Source organism: Pinus tabuliformis, chromosome 9 (assembly GCF_031772625.1).
Source record: "Pinus tabuliformis cultivar Carrire ecotype Pingquan chromosome 9, CPIR1, whole genome shotgun sequence".
Classification (NCBI taxonomy): Eukaryota; Viridiplantae; Streptophyta; class Pinopsida; order Pinales; family Pinaceae; genus Pinus; species Pinus tabuliformis.
Genome location: NC_142307.1, coordinates 1,987,794,549 through 1,987,807,441, shown reverse-complemented (window position 1 = coordinate 1,987,807,441; position 12,893 = coordinate 1,987,794,549).

The following is a 12,893-nucleotide window of genomic DNA, read 5'->3' as shown; positions in this document are numbered from 1 at the left end:
AATCAGCGATATCTTCCACATCCGAACTCCGATTCGACCCATTTTTTTTTTGAAATTGGGTGATTTTTCGAGAGGAATCCAGATCTGGTATTTGTTTTTGTAAATTTTGTACCAAATGTTTCAGATCTGATCTGCAAACGTGCCGCCCAAAAAAATTCCTGCAAAAAATTGAGAAGAGAAAAATTCTTCCTGCTAGACCCAAGAAAGTGCTCTGTGGAGGTTGTAGCACATGCCTGAAGTTTGTTGAATATTGCTGCAAAATTTGAAACTGAAATATGCATCAAACCCTCATTCCCATGGAATCATAACCTGCTCTGATACCACTGATCCGAATTTAAACAGGAACGCAATAAAATACAGAGATAACCATAAAGACATATATGCAGCGGAAATAATACATCAATTCATTACTGTAAAATACTAAAATATGCTTACAAACAGAAATGGAAATAAACCAGCTAGGGCGATGGTAGCTTATCTCTCAGAAGAGATGTGGTGGCTACATGCCTCTGAACTGTCTTACAATGAGGCTCGGAGGCCTATTTATTGTTGAGAAACAATGGAAAACCCTTCACATTCCAAAACCTAACCCTAGAAGATGAAACGCCAAATTGTGGGCCCCGTTTTTGGGTAAGTTGGTACATCAACTTCCCGGGGTCGCGAATTAGTCGTACTATCTCCGTTTGACGTGCATGATAGCCCATTGGAAAGATCTCTCCGAGGACTACGACAGAAAAGACGATTTTTATTAGAAAAATCGCTAGCAGTAGATTTCCCAAAAAAATGTCGTTTAGGGCCTCAAAACAGCTCCGGAAGTTTAGGACTCGAAAAGCTGCTAAAAATAGTAAACTGTGCTATAATTAAGGAAACTGAAACAAACTGTAAGAAGCAATAGAGGGGATCCAAGTGGAATTAGCGGGTGGCCACCAATATCCACCTGGATCAAGGAGTTAGGTTCCATATTGGGATCCACCCATCAAGCCCCCGAACCATATATTTTTTGGCAATAAAAAAGTTCACGAGATTTCCCAATATCTAATATGATAAGCCCCTAGTCAGACTCCCAACCATGAGATGCTTAAGGTTTGGTGCCAAAGAGTTAAGCATCCCTAGAATTTTGTGTATCAAATGTTTCATTCAATGCAAAAGTTTATGGATTTCATTGATCCCTAGGATGGTTAGCTCCTGGTCATGCCTTAGGTCACAAATTGCTTAGGCATTAGTGCCTAAGAGCTAAAAGCCTTTGGGACCCCAGAACATTAGATGTGTAAATGTGCAAGCATTATAATTTCTGCAATACCCGAGATGGTTGGCTCCTGGTCACAAAGTGATAATATTTAGTTCCTAAGGGCTAAAATCCCCATCGAGCCCCCAAAAAATAAGTATATAAAATTCACAAGATTTTCCCAACAACCCAATGTTGGGATATGCCAACTGGATAAGGAAATAACAATGACATGGTAGTGGAGGACACTTGTCACTTTAATTTGATGTTTTTGTACCTACCAACAATGTAAAATAAATGACACGTGGCATGTGTCAATAGTTCCATGTGGTAGAGGACACATTAACATTAACCATGTGTCATACTATGATTGGTTTCTTAGAGAATGAGGTGGTAGGATAAGTGAACCCAAAGTCCCAGAGTTTCAAAGTAGCATTTTCTTGTCAGATCAATTGATATCCTAGGATACATCATTTGACAAGCCCAAGAGATAAAATAAATTTCCAACAACCAATGTTAATTTTGACATCATCGTGCCTCAAAAGTCACACAATCTTCGGGTATCATGTTGCAAAAGAACTCCCAGTAGCATTAGTATGTAGTCATAGGGTTTGGTCATAAGGGGTTGATGTGTAATGTATAAGGGCTTAACAACCCCAGGCCCCCAAAAGCCCATAGTGATGTTTACAAATCATATTCAAGTTTTCCTGACAAGTTGGGACCTAATATGGACCTTGGTCACAACATATGGTTGTAGGAACGCATTGATATTACTGCCTAGATGTTGAATAGTATATCCATGGGTGTTTTCTCTCAAAATTTTGAGCTTGATATACATCAAATAATGGTATCGAGGGATATATATATGGAGAACTCCTAAAATAAAAGGTTTTTGTCAAAGGCTCAAAAGAAACTAGGTTTTGTGAGTTTTCTTAGTGTTAAAGGATTCTTGGATATTCCCTGAATTCTTAAGTATTTCATGAATTCCTAGTAAATTTAAATCCCAACATTTTCGTGATGATTAACCCAATTCTAGAATCCCAAGATTTCAATGTTGATGGAAGGGAGTAAAAATAATAATAAATCCACTTGCATAAGAAATCCCTTGGATTAGGAAATTATTTATAAATTGAAGAGATGAGGGAGGAAAATGAAGGAGGTAATTGTGTAAGGAAGCATGTGGACATGAACAAGTGCACTACAATGAGTATCAACACAAAAGGTCTCCAAACAACAGGAAGAGTGAGGATGACCTACAGTGAGGTGTGAGATTATGAGCAGAGAAAGGATGGTTTGCAATGAAGTGCCAGAGTGGTGAGTAGTATAGAAGAATCTGTGTAGTGAAGAGAATGAATTGTCTAGGGAAAAGATGATGTTGATGAGGTAGCTGCAATGAACCGAAGAAGTGTAGAGGGGACCAAATAAAATAAGATTGTGAATCAAATATCTAGGGAATTGGTTTCACCTATAGGTTGGTTCCAACAAAGAAACGAAGGGGATTGGTTTCTCCTGTAGGTTGATGCCTACAGAGCTACAAAGACAATTGGTGTCTCCTGTACATTGGTGCCTACAAAGTAGCATAGGGGATTTCTGTCTCATGTTGGTTGGTTCCTACAAAGAATCAAAAGGGATTGGTGTCTCTTATAGGTCGGTGCCTACAAATTGATGTAGTAGCAGGTTGGTACCTACAAGATATTTTATATAAAGAAGTTTTTTTGTTTTCTGTCATAATGGTTTCCATGTTATCTTTTGTTTTGGTATTTATGAGATTTATGTTTTAGGATATTTGATTAGGTTTATATAAGTAAAAATTGTCATTATATTGATTCAAACCCCCCTCTTAGTACAATTGTGAATCCAACAACTGGCATTAAAGCAGGGTCCTTTAGAACTAGTCCAACCAATGGAAGGTAGATATTCGAGGGGGAAAATAGCTAGTTAATATAGTCCTTTATCAAATAGGGCCTTAGTGCATAATGGATATACATCTGATGAATAAAAGTAAGAATACTTATTTAAGGACATGGAGATTCAATATATTGATAAAGAGAAATCAGATTTGAAGGAAGAAGATGTTAATGATCTTAACAAATAACTTATCAATGCATTAGAAGAAATATAAAGACAAAAGAAAAACTAAAAGGTTGGACAGTCTATTTCATAAATTTTAGATATAAAACAATCACGATCTTGATGAATCAACAATTCTCTCATGAAGTTATAGCTAGAAGAGGCAAAGAAAAGAGAAGAAATGTTGTTAAGCCAACACAAAGGAAAGGAAGGAAATTATGAGACACTAGAAGATGGGATTGTTTCCTTGAGAAAGGATTTAGAAAAAGAAAATGATTAGCTAAATCAAAGTTTGAAATTTGGAAAGAGTTATGAAACAATATATCAAATTATTAATTTCCAGAGATCTCCTTCTATTAAAACAAGTTTTGGTTATCAGGAAACTACCAAGAGAGAATCAAGCTCAATGATATCAGAAAATAAATGCAAATAAGAACCCAAAAGTTACGATGATGTGCTCAAAGGATCTAAAAATAATGAAAGCAGAGTTAGAAATGAATACAAGGATTAATAAAGACATGATTCCATCAACAATACAAGCAACATGAGAAAGGAGGTGAAGGACCAATAGATATGTGTTTTTCAAAAGAAAGAAAGTAGCACCGAGAAACAGAGTGAGGGCCAACTAAATCCTAGAAATGGATTTAGAAGATCAATTTCCCTATGAAAGAATTTTATATCCAAATATCAAAATGACTATATGAGTAATAAGAGTAGGGGATCTTATAATTTGTCAAGGAATGGTTGCACGAGTAGCAATACTATAAGTTTTAGTGAGAATACTCTAAAAAACTATAATTCATTTCCCCCTTATTATATCATGTAGAATATTTCAAGTGCAATAATTTTGGGCACAAAGTTCATGATTGTAAAAGCAATACATTGAGGCCTCTAAATCAAAACATAGAAGAAGATATTGTCAAAAATATATTTTTCCTTTGTTAATTTGGCAGCTCAGGGACAAATTCCCTCCTTTGGATAACCTTCCTCGTCCGAAGAAAACCCTCTTTTCCCTTGGAAGAATTTAATTTGGTCAAGGAAAAATATATTTTTAATGTAAAAACCCACCCATGCACACAATTACAAGTCAACCTAAAAGACAAATTGGGTCTTCAATGAAGCATATAAATACAAGTGAAATCAACTTCATTTGGACACAAATCTCACGCATATTCTTATTCTCTTGGAGGTTTTTACAAGTTTGAAATTGCAAGTCTTCTTTCACATGTGCGAGTAGGAGAAAGAAGATTTCAGGAGGGATGAACTTTGTCTTTGACCAACATTGATTTTTTGGTGTTTGGGCATAGTTTAACTTGGTTTGATTTCAGATTTTGGACCTGTTATGGAAGTGGAATTCTTTGGTAGGGAGGATGGAATTTTTTGGGCACTTTGACCTTGGTTGACTGCAATTCTGCAACTAGGGTTTCTGTAGATTCTGACTTTGATTTTGACTAATTTTGGAAGGATATTTTGGGATTGTTTTTTTTGCATTTTGACCAACATTCAAGGTTGAATTTTTGGACAGTTAACTGAACTCATTTGAAGGCAAGTTGGTTTTTTGACCATTGGCTTTACGTTATTGTTGTTGTTTTTGTTGACTTTGACCAGAAATGCAAAATTTGGCTTGTTGACTAGAATTGACTTTGAGGCTCATCTATTGGATATTGGTTGGTAGATTTCTTGGATAGTCAAAGAATCAAATTTGACTCTTTTGTTGATGAATTGAATCATTGTATCCCTCTTCTGAACATTTTATGACAATCTAATAAGAAGACGAATTTGAAAGGGCTTTCCCCCTTGTGGGGTTTTTTCCCTATCCTTTGACCAAATACTATGTCTCTTATTTCTCTTGATTGTCTTCTATTGTTCATTGCAATTGTCGTTCTATCTACAATTGTTATTTGATATTGGAAGATTAAATTGAACTGAAAGTGATTGCTAATTAAAGAAAAGAATTGGGCTAAAGTGATTATAACAACCTAAAATAGTGGAAAATTAACAACCTTAATCTCTCGCGAACAATTAGCCCCCTATCACTTACCCGAATTACTCTTGGTCAGTGAGGGTGAATTTGACGAACATTTTTATTTTCTTAAGCAATAATCTGACACCTCTTTTCTATTTTTACAATGAACGTTAAGGAACTTCCCCCCAATTAGCCTACCACTTACTTCTATTGGAGTCTAATGGGGTTTATAGAGTTGGTCTATATTCGTCTATATGGATGATTACCCTCTTGAGGAGAAATTTATGTAATAAAGTAGATATAGAGCAAAAGAAAATATTGTGAAAATCTTCAAAGAATGTTGCTTAATTTTTTCAATAGAAGTGCATTCTTCTATTGCTTTGTCCTCATAGAATTCATCTAATATCTTATAAACTCACTCATGCAAGTTTGTTCTTCCCCTGTTTGTTAACTTTAAAGTTAGTTGGCTTTCAAGATTTGTTTATTGCATTAGGGAAGTGGTCAAGATGCTTCTTTCTTTTAGCAAGAACTACTTCAATAAACTTTTCATGTGCTTTTGTGAAGAAATGTGCTCTATCTTCTATAACCGATAGTCAATCTCTCCTCATGTAGTTCTTCAGGTAGTTATTAATCTTTGTCTCCCACCACTCATGTATCTCTTCTAGTGTTAAAATTTATGCATGCATATTATGTACACTTAGGTCGAACACTACCAACGATGGAACCAATGTTGTAATCTAGCGAAAAGTATCCATTAGTTAACAATAGTAAGGAACATAAACTAAGCTAAAGAATCATATATAATACATGAAATAGAAAAGAGACATAGAGTAGCAGAGAGCTAGAAAATTCACACTTGTATTAATATATCCTCAATAACCAACTGATTAATACATAGAGTCTAATACATTCATATTTATACCTTAAATAGATAGTTATGATAGTTTAATTGTCACAACAAACTTAGCTATATTGACTTGGTCATTCGACTCAACTAGAGTATTGAACAACTTACAATACATTTTTAGGTATGCTGACTTGATTGGGCTAGTCAACTGAGTCGAATAGCCCCACCAACGCTCTTTAGGAGAAATGTTTCTTAATTGTCAATATCAATAGATAATTTGGTTAGCCATGGTGAATATATAAGTTTGATTAATTGGTTAATTAATGCACCCCTATGGCCAACTAGACTTGGACTAAATAGCAGACATTATAAAAATCCTTGAGAAATGCAAAATGCAAACCAACTATAAGGTACCTCCTAAAATCCAATATGCTTAAAGAGATAAAACCCCAAAGGACCATGGAATAATTAAATATTGAGAAGTAGTTACCCTAAACTTCCTATACCATCCTTGATTGGAAAAATTCACCTTGATGGAGTTGAGCACTAACCCTCAGGAGCATTCATATGTTGATTGACATCTGCCTCAAGTACCGTGGGGACTTCCCACCCATAGCCACCTAGGTAATATCCCTAAAAGATAGGCCACTAAGGTTACCACCTATAACCCGAATGATTGTCTATATACATGTGAATGGAACCATACATGTAGGTAAGGTTACTAATCCAAAACATCCTAAGAGATTGCTCAAAGTGGGTTGTACGCCTCTCAAAGACACTTTTGTTAACACACACAATCGAGTGAACACTAATAAAAAGGGAGTGGGGATGTCACCCCATAAGTTCTTGATGTAACTGAATCTTTGACTCCCATGTAAGAGGATCTTTCCAGCAGGTGTCTAATGTGATAATGGATTTACACTCTCTAGTGAAACTAGTTTCATTTTTTCAACCTTGAGGAGTTTCCTCTCCAAATCTATTTCAAGGCTCTATAACCCTAGGCTATTGTTGGTGTGCTATAACCAAAAAGTCCAAATTGATTTTACTAGTGTTTTATTTTATGTTTTTCTTTCTCAAGGGCACATAGTGCAACTAAGATGGTACATAAGAGACTTAAAACCAATCCAATATGCAAGCTATATGAAGAATGCAATTACTTTTCCAATTCAATGAAAACCTACTAGAGGAAAGGTAGAGAGTTCTTTCTTTTTCCAACTAAAAAGTAAACCCCACAATATCTCTTAATGACCTTTTAAAATTCATAAAATTCAAATAAATAATTTAATTCACGAAACACTTGAAAATCAAATCAAATCAATCACTCTTAAGATGCAAATGCAAAAGAAAAAAATCACTCAAAGCACAAAATTGTGGGTTTGAAAGAAAAAAGATGTTAAGTATAGCATAGCTTATCAAAGAAAGAAAACAAGTACACATAAAACACAAAAAAGTTTCAATCTATAACTCAATGTAAGCATCCAACAAACTACACCTAGAAAGATATACTAGGGAAAATAATGCAAAACCCTTGAGAAGGGATCAAGATCAAAAATTCCACACAACTTTGTTTCTTTGCAATATCTAAAACCATAAGAAAAAAAATACTATTTAGGAATATTAGATCAGGTTCACAATGTCATCATAATGATTTGGAGATATGTCAACAAATCAGGCAACCAACAAAAAACATCTCACATCTCACACAAACTAACACTAGGTACAATATGCAATCAAATATCTTGAAAGAGAGAAGATTTAGATCAAATATGATTCATATCCAACTCTCCATAGAAAGAAGAATATATATCTAAGCATCAGACAACAAAAAACCAAGAAAATATCAGTAAAAAAGCCAAGTTACAAGGGCAATCACTCCCACAAAAGGGGAAGGGTGTATTCTAGTCACATCGATGAAGCTAGCACGAAGCGAACACAAGTTTTGGCCACCCTGTAATCCAGTGCTTGGGAGTAACTAAGCTACAAATTCAAATTTGTAAGATGAAAGAAACTTAGATATGAGCCTTAGGATATGGATTTGGACTAAAACAAGCACACAGGAGATCATAAGTTGTAGACAATCACTCAAAAACTAATAAAAATAAGAGATATAAATAATATGAGAATTGAAGAATGATAATTCAGAATTGAAGCCACAAGTGCCATTTTAAAAGTCTACGTTTTGAGTCACCAATTAAACTCATCATGAGGACATGCATGTCGGGAGAAGAAGAGAAGACAAATGGGAGTATAAATAGGAGAATGAAAAGAGAGAAATGAAGCATAATGACTGAAAATGAAGAAGAGAAGACAAATGGGAGTATAAATAGGAGAAGAAAAAAGAGAAACGAACCATAATGACTGAAAACAAAAATGAGAGTTGGATATAATGAAAACAAAGAACAATAAAACAAAAACAAAGGCCAAAAACTCAAAAAACAAATAATAGACAATAATAAATAACAGGAATAAAAATTAAAAATTAAAATTGCAAAGGTAAAAACTAAATAATAAAATAATAAAATAAAAAATGGGAAAAACAAGAAAAGAGAAAAAATTTTAAAAGAAAAAATGAATACTAGAAAACAAAAATAAAATAAAATAATAAGATGGAGGGACAATAAATGAAGAAGGAATAAATGTAAAGAAAAATAAAATAAAATAATAAAATTATTAAGATGAAGGGAGGGATAGACAATAAATAAAAAAACGAGGAATACAAATAAATGAAAATAAAAGAAAATAAACTAAACTAAATTAATAAAAATCAAATGAGATAATGATGAGAGTAAAGTAAAACAAGTGCAATATGCAGCGTTGCTTCCTAGTAGCTGCCTCTTATGTAAGAAATAATTGATAACTACTTTAGATTAATTTAAATGGTTATAGAGTTAAAAGCCTCCAAAACCATCTACATATAAAGTATGCTACATAGTAATGGTAAACCACAATTTAAGGTAGCCTTGGATTTATAATTTTTCTTATAGTTAAATTGTTATACATTAATTGTACAAAATATGTTACAAGGTAATCATAAACCCTAGTTTAAAGTATCTACATATAAAGTATGCTATATAGTAATCATAAACCCCAATTTAAGGTAGCCTTGAGATTTATAACTTTTATTATGGTTAAATTGTTATATATTAATTGTAAACCATATGTTACATGGTAATCATAAACCCTAGTTTAAGGTAGACTTGAAATTTATAACTTTCCTAATTAATGTTGAATAAAATAAGAATATGAAGTTTTTGATTCATTGACTAAGACTTAGATTAATTTAAATTGTTATAGAGGTCAAGACCTCCAAAACCATATAAAAGTGGAAGCATATTCATATTATCCTTGTATATATTGTAAAAAAAATTAAGTTGAATAATGTGAGGTTTGGACTAGCTAAAGTACTATAAGGGTGAGTCAAGTATGCACTTTGCAAGGATTTCATTGGTACAACTTCCAAGCTAGAGTTAGACTTATAGGGTTGAGACAAGTATGTACTTTGTAAAGATTTCATTGGTATAATTTCTAATTAAGTATGAAGATAATGAGCAATATATATATGATTTATGTATGTAAGTGATTACAATTTTATTTTATTTGAATTTGAATTGTTAAATATTTTTAAACCATTTGATAAGAGTGAAAATTCACTCCAAATTCATTAACAAAAAACATTATTATTAAATAATAAATAATAAATAGATTTATTAACAAATTCATAATTCACATTTATCTAATAATCTATTTGTTAACAAATGTCTCTCCCCAAATATTAGGATTTTGATGATATAACTTTGTCATTTTGCAAATTCTAACATTTTAAATGGATTTCAGCATTTTTCTTATAAAACAAATTTTAAGGGTAATTTCAATAATCAAAATTTATAACAATCCATAAAAGAATTCCTATTAAATTTATAAATAAAGCCAAAAGAAAATTAGTATTATTTTAGAGTTCATTCATTACTATTTATAAGATAAAGCCTTAGAAAATGAAAACTCCAAAAATGTTACATGGTTCTTAAAACCATATTGGAAAGGTATGTATTTCACTTTGCATGGACGAGAAGTATTTCTTTCATATACTTTTTCTAAATTTATAAAAATCTATTATTATTTAAATGTTAACACATAACTAGATGTATGTTAGGTCCTTATACTACTAGTTTAGCCCCTTCTTGTTATTAGTGCAACCCCCTTATTGTATTTTTGTGCCCATGTAGTCGCCATTTTTTTTTATTGTGCCCCATAGAAGCCCACTATTGTTATTGTTGTGCCCTTACATTATTATTATTATGTCGACGCTTATTATATTGTGACCCCTTAGACTCCTATATATTGAAATGAGGTCTTGTCTTTTGTATCACCCAAAAATTATTCATTTGTGTAATGTCAAGGAGGTTGCCCCCTCAAAGAGGCTTATTTTGAAGTCATTGACCTACCTCTTCTTCTGCTTTATGAGCTGGTTTCATAACATTTGGTATCAGGGCTTTGGATTCTAGGGTTTCACTACTTCAAACAGGTCATCATGGCATTTTCGTTATAATTGTTTTTCTACAAAGCTTCAGAAGCTGGGAAAAAAAAATCCAATTGAGGCGAAATCGTGATGAACGTCGTGACCGAATTTTAGACCTTTTCGTGTTGTATTTTCGGAGATACAAGTTGAGGAAGTTAAGGCTTTTGCAGGCTCTAGAATTCCATCTCAAACAAATCTTGGTTCACTATATTTGCGGAGGTAGGATCCAAGAAAGTTAGGGTTTTTGCAGGCTCCTGAATTTGATCGCAAACATGAGAACCTGGTAAAATAGTCATAACTTTCTCTCTAGGCATCAGATTCAAATTTTATAAAATATGATAGAAAGAGGACATATGATGGTTTTTTGGGTATTGTGTTCAAGGCCGAAGGTCAAAACTGTGACTTGTGGTACGTTGTACAAGTTCGGTCTACTAAACCAGTATATAATTAGGTCATCGCAAGAGATTAGGCATACCTCTTACTTGGAGAATCAAATATCGATCAGACTTATGGGGTTGGAAAGTGGACTCAAAGGGTTGCCACTGGATGAGATTTCAGAACTTGGAGATTTGAAATTACAAAGTTACAATCGTTTCAAGATCGACCTCCTAAAAGCAAGAAAAAGAGATATGAGGAAGTTTGATGGCAAGGATCCGGTAATTTGGATACTGGAAATGGAGCAATATTTTGATCTACATGATGTGAAAATATTACAAAAGGTACGTATTGCATCTTTATATTTAGAATCAGATCAGTTTGTATGGTATAGAGGGATTTGTTCTCTTAAACCACTTTTCACCTGGTTAATTTTCATAGAGGAAATGATAACACATTATGAGGATACAAAGAGAAACACCTTCTTTAGCCAATTGATAAATATCAAACAAAAGGGTTCAATGGCATAACACATTGAGTACTTCCAAAAATTGAATATAAGGGTAAATGATATTCCAGAGAAGTAGATGATTTATGTCTTCATAGGGAATTTAAAGGATAACATTCAACATGAGGTTCGTCTTTGGGAACCTGATTCATTGGAGAAGGCATTTAGGTTGGCAAGAAAAAATGAAAAAAAATTGATGGAAATAAGGAATCCTACCACTCACAACTATGAAGATGGAAGTGTTGTTTTTCCTATCCTTCCACAACCTACAAGGTTGATACCACAACAATTGGAAGAAAAAAGAGAAAATCGGCTTTATTACAGTTGTGATATCAAATACACCAAAGTTCATAAGTGTGATGAGAAGAAATTATTTTACATAGATTGTGAAGAGGAGGAAGAAAAGGATAAAGAAACGTCAAAATAAGAGGATATACACTAGGAACCAACCCCAGAGAAAAAAGAAATGAATCCGACCATATCTTGTAGTGCATTGGCAGGAATTACCACTCCTCAAACTCTCAAGATAGATGGACAAACAGAGATAGTGAAAAAATGTTTGGAAGGAGATCTTCGTTGTTTTATATCTGATAAAAAAAACACAATGGGTCAAGTGGTTACCTCTGGTTGAATGGTTATATAACGCTTAAGCAAAAATGACCCAATTCATGGCACTTTATGGATATCATACACCATCCATCACATCCTCTTTAAGAGAAAATTTTAAGGTTCAAGCAATGAAATATCACATCAAGCATCGACAACAAGTTCTCCCACTCTTAAAGGATAACCTCACTTTGGCGCAGAATCAAATGAAATAAAAGGTAGATCAACATCACAGTTGAAGAAGTTTTGATGTAGGCGAATGGGTATTTTTACAACTACAACCATACCAACAAATGTCCCTCAAGCAAGCTAAGAAGGTATTGATGCCTCGAAAATCGCTGCAACAACATCGGGGATAACCACCCGGTCCGGACCTTAGTACAACTCCCTTTCCGTTTGGAATAGTGGCTCCAACTGGGGATAATGGGACTAGTTTCCCATAAATAGATAAACGGGATGGATGGATGATCATAAACTACGCTAGCGATGAGCGAATAACTAAAACTATTGACGCGAATATAATAACTATGATCTATCCCGGGGAATTATTGAGCTCTAAAGCGTGGCGTTAGATGGTCTGTGTCTAAAGACAGGCATATAGATGACTCCATCTTTAAGGCATAGATGTTAATTCATTCAAGATTGTTGTGCCTAAATAGTTAAACAAAGCGATTAAAACAAAATTACCACACTTTATCATTTATATCATTGTCACATGCATGATTAAAAGAAAAGGCACATCGTAAAACATCCAATAGTGGAATGAATAAAGATCTGCTG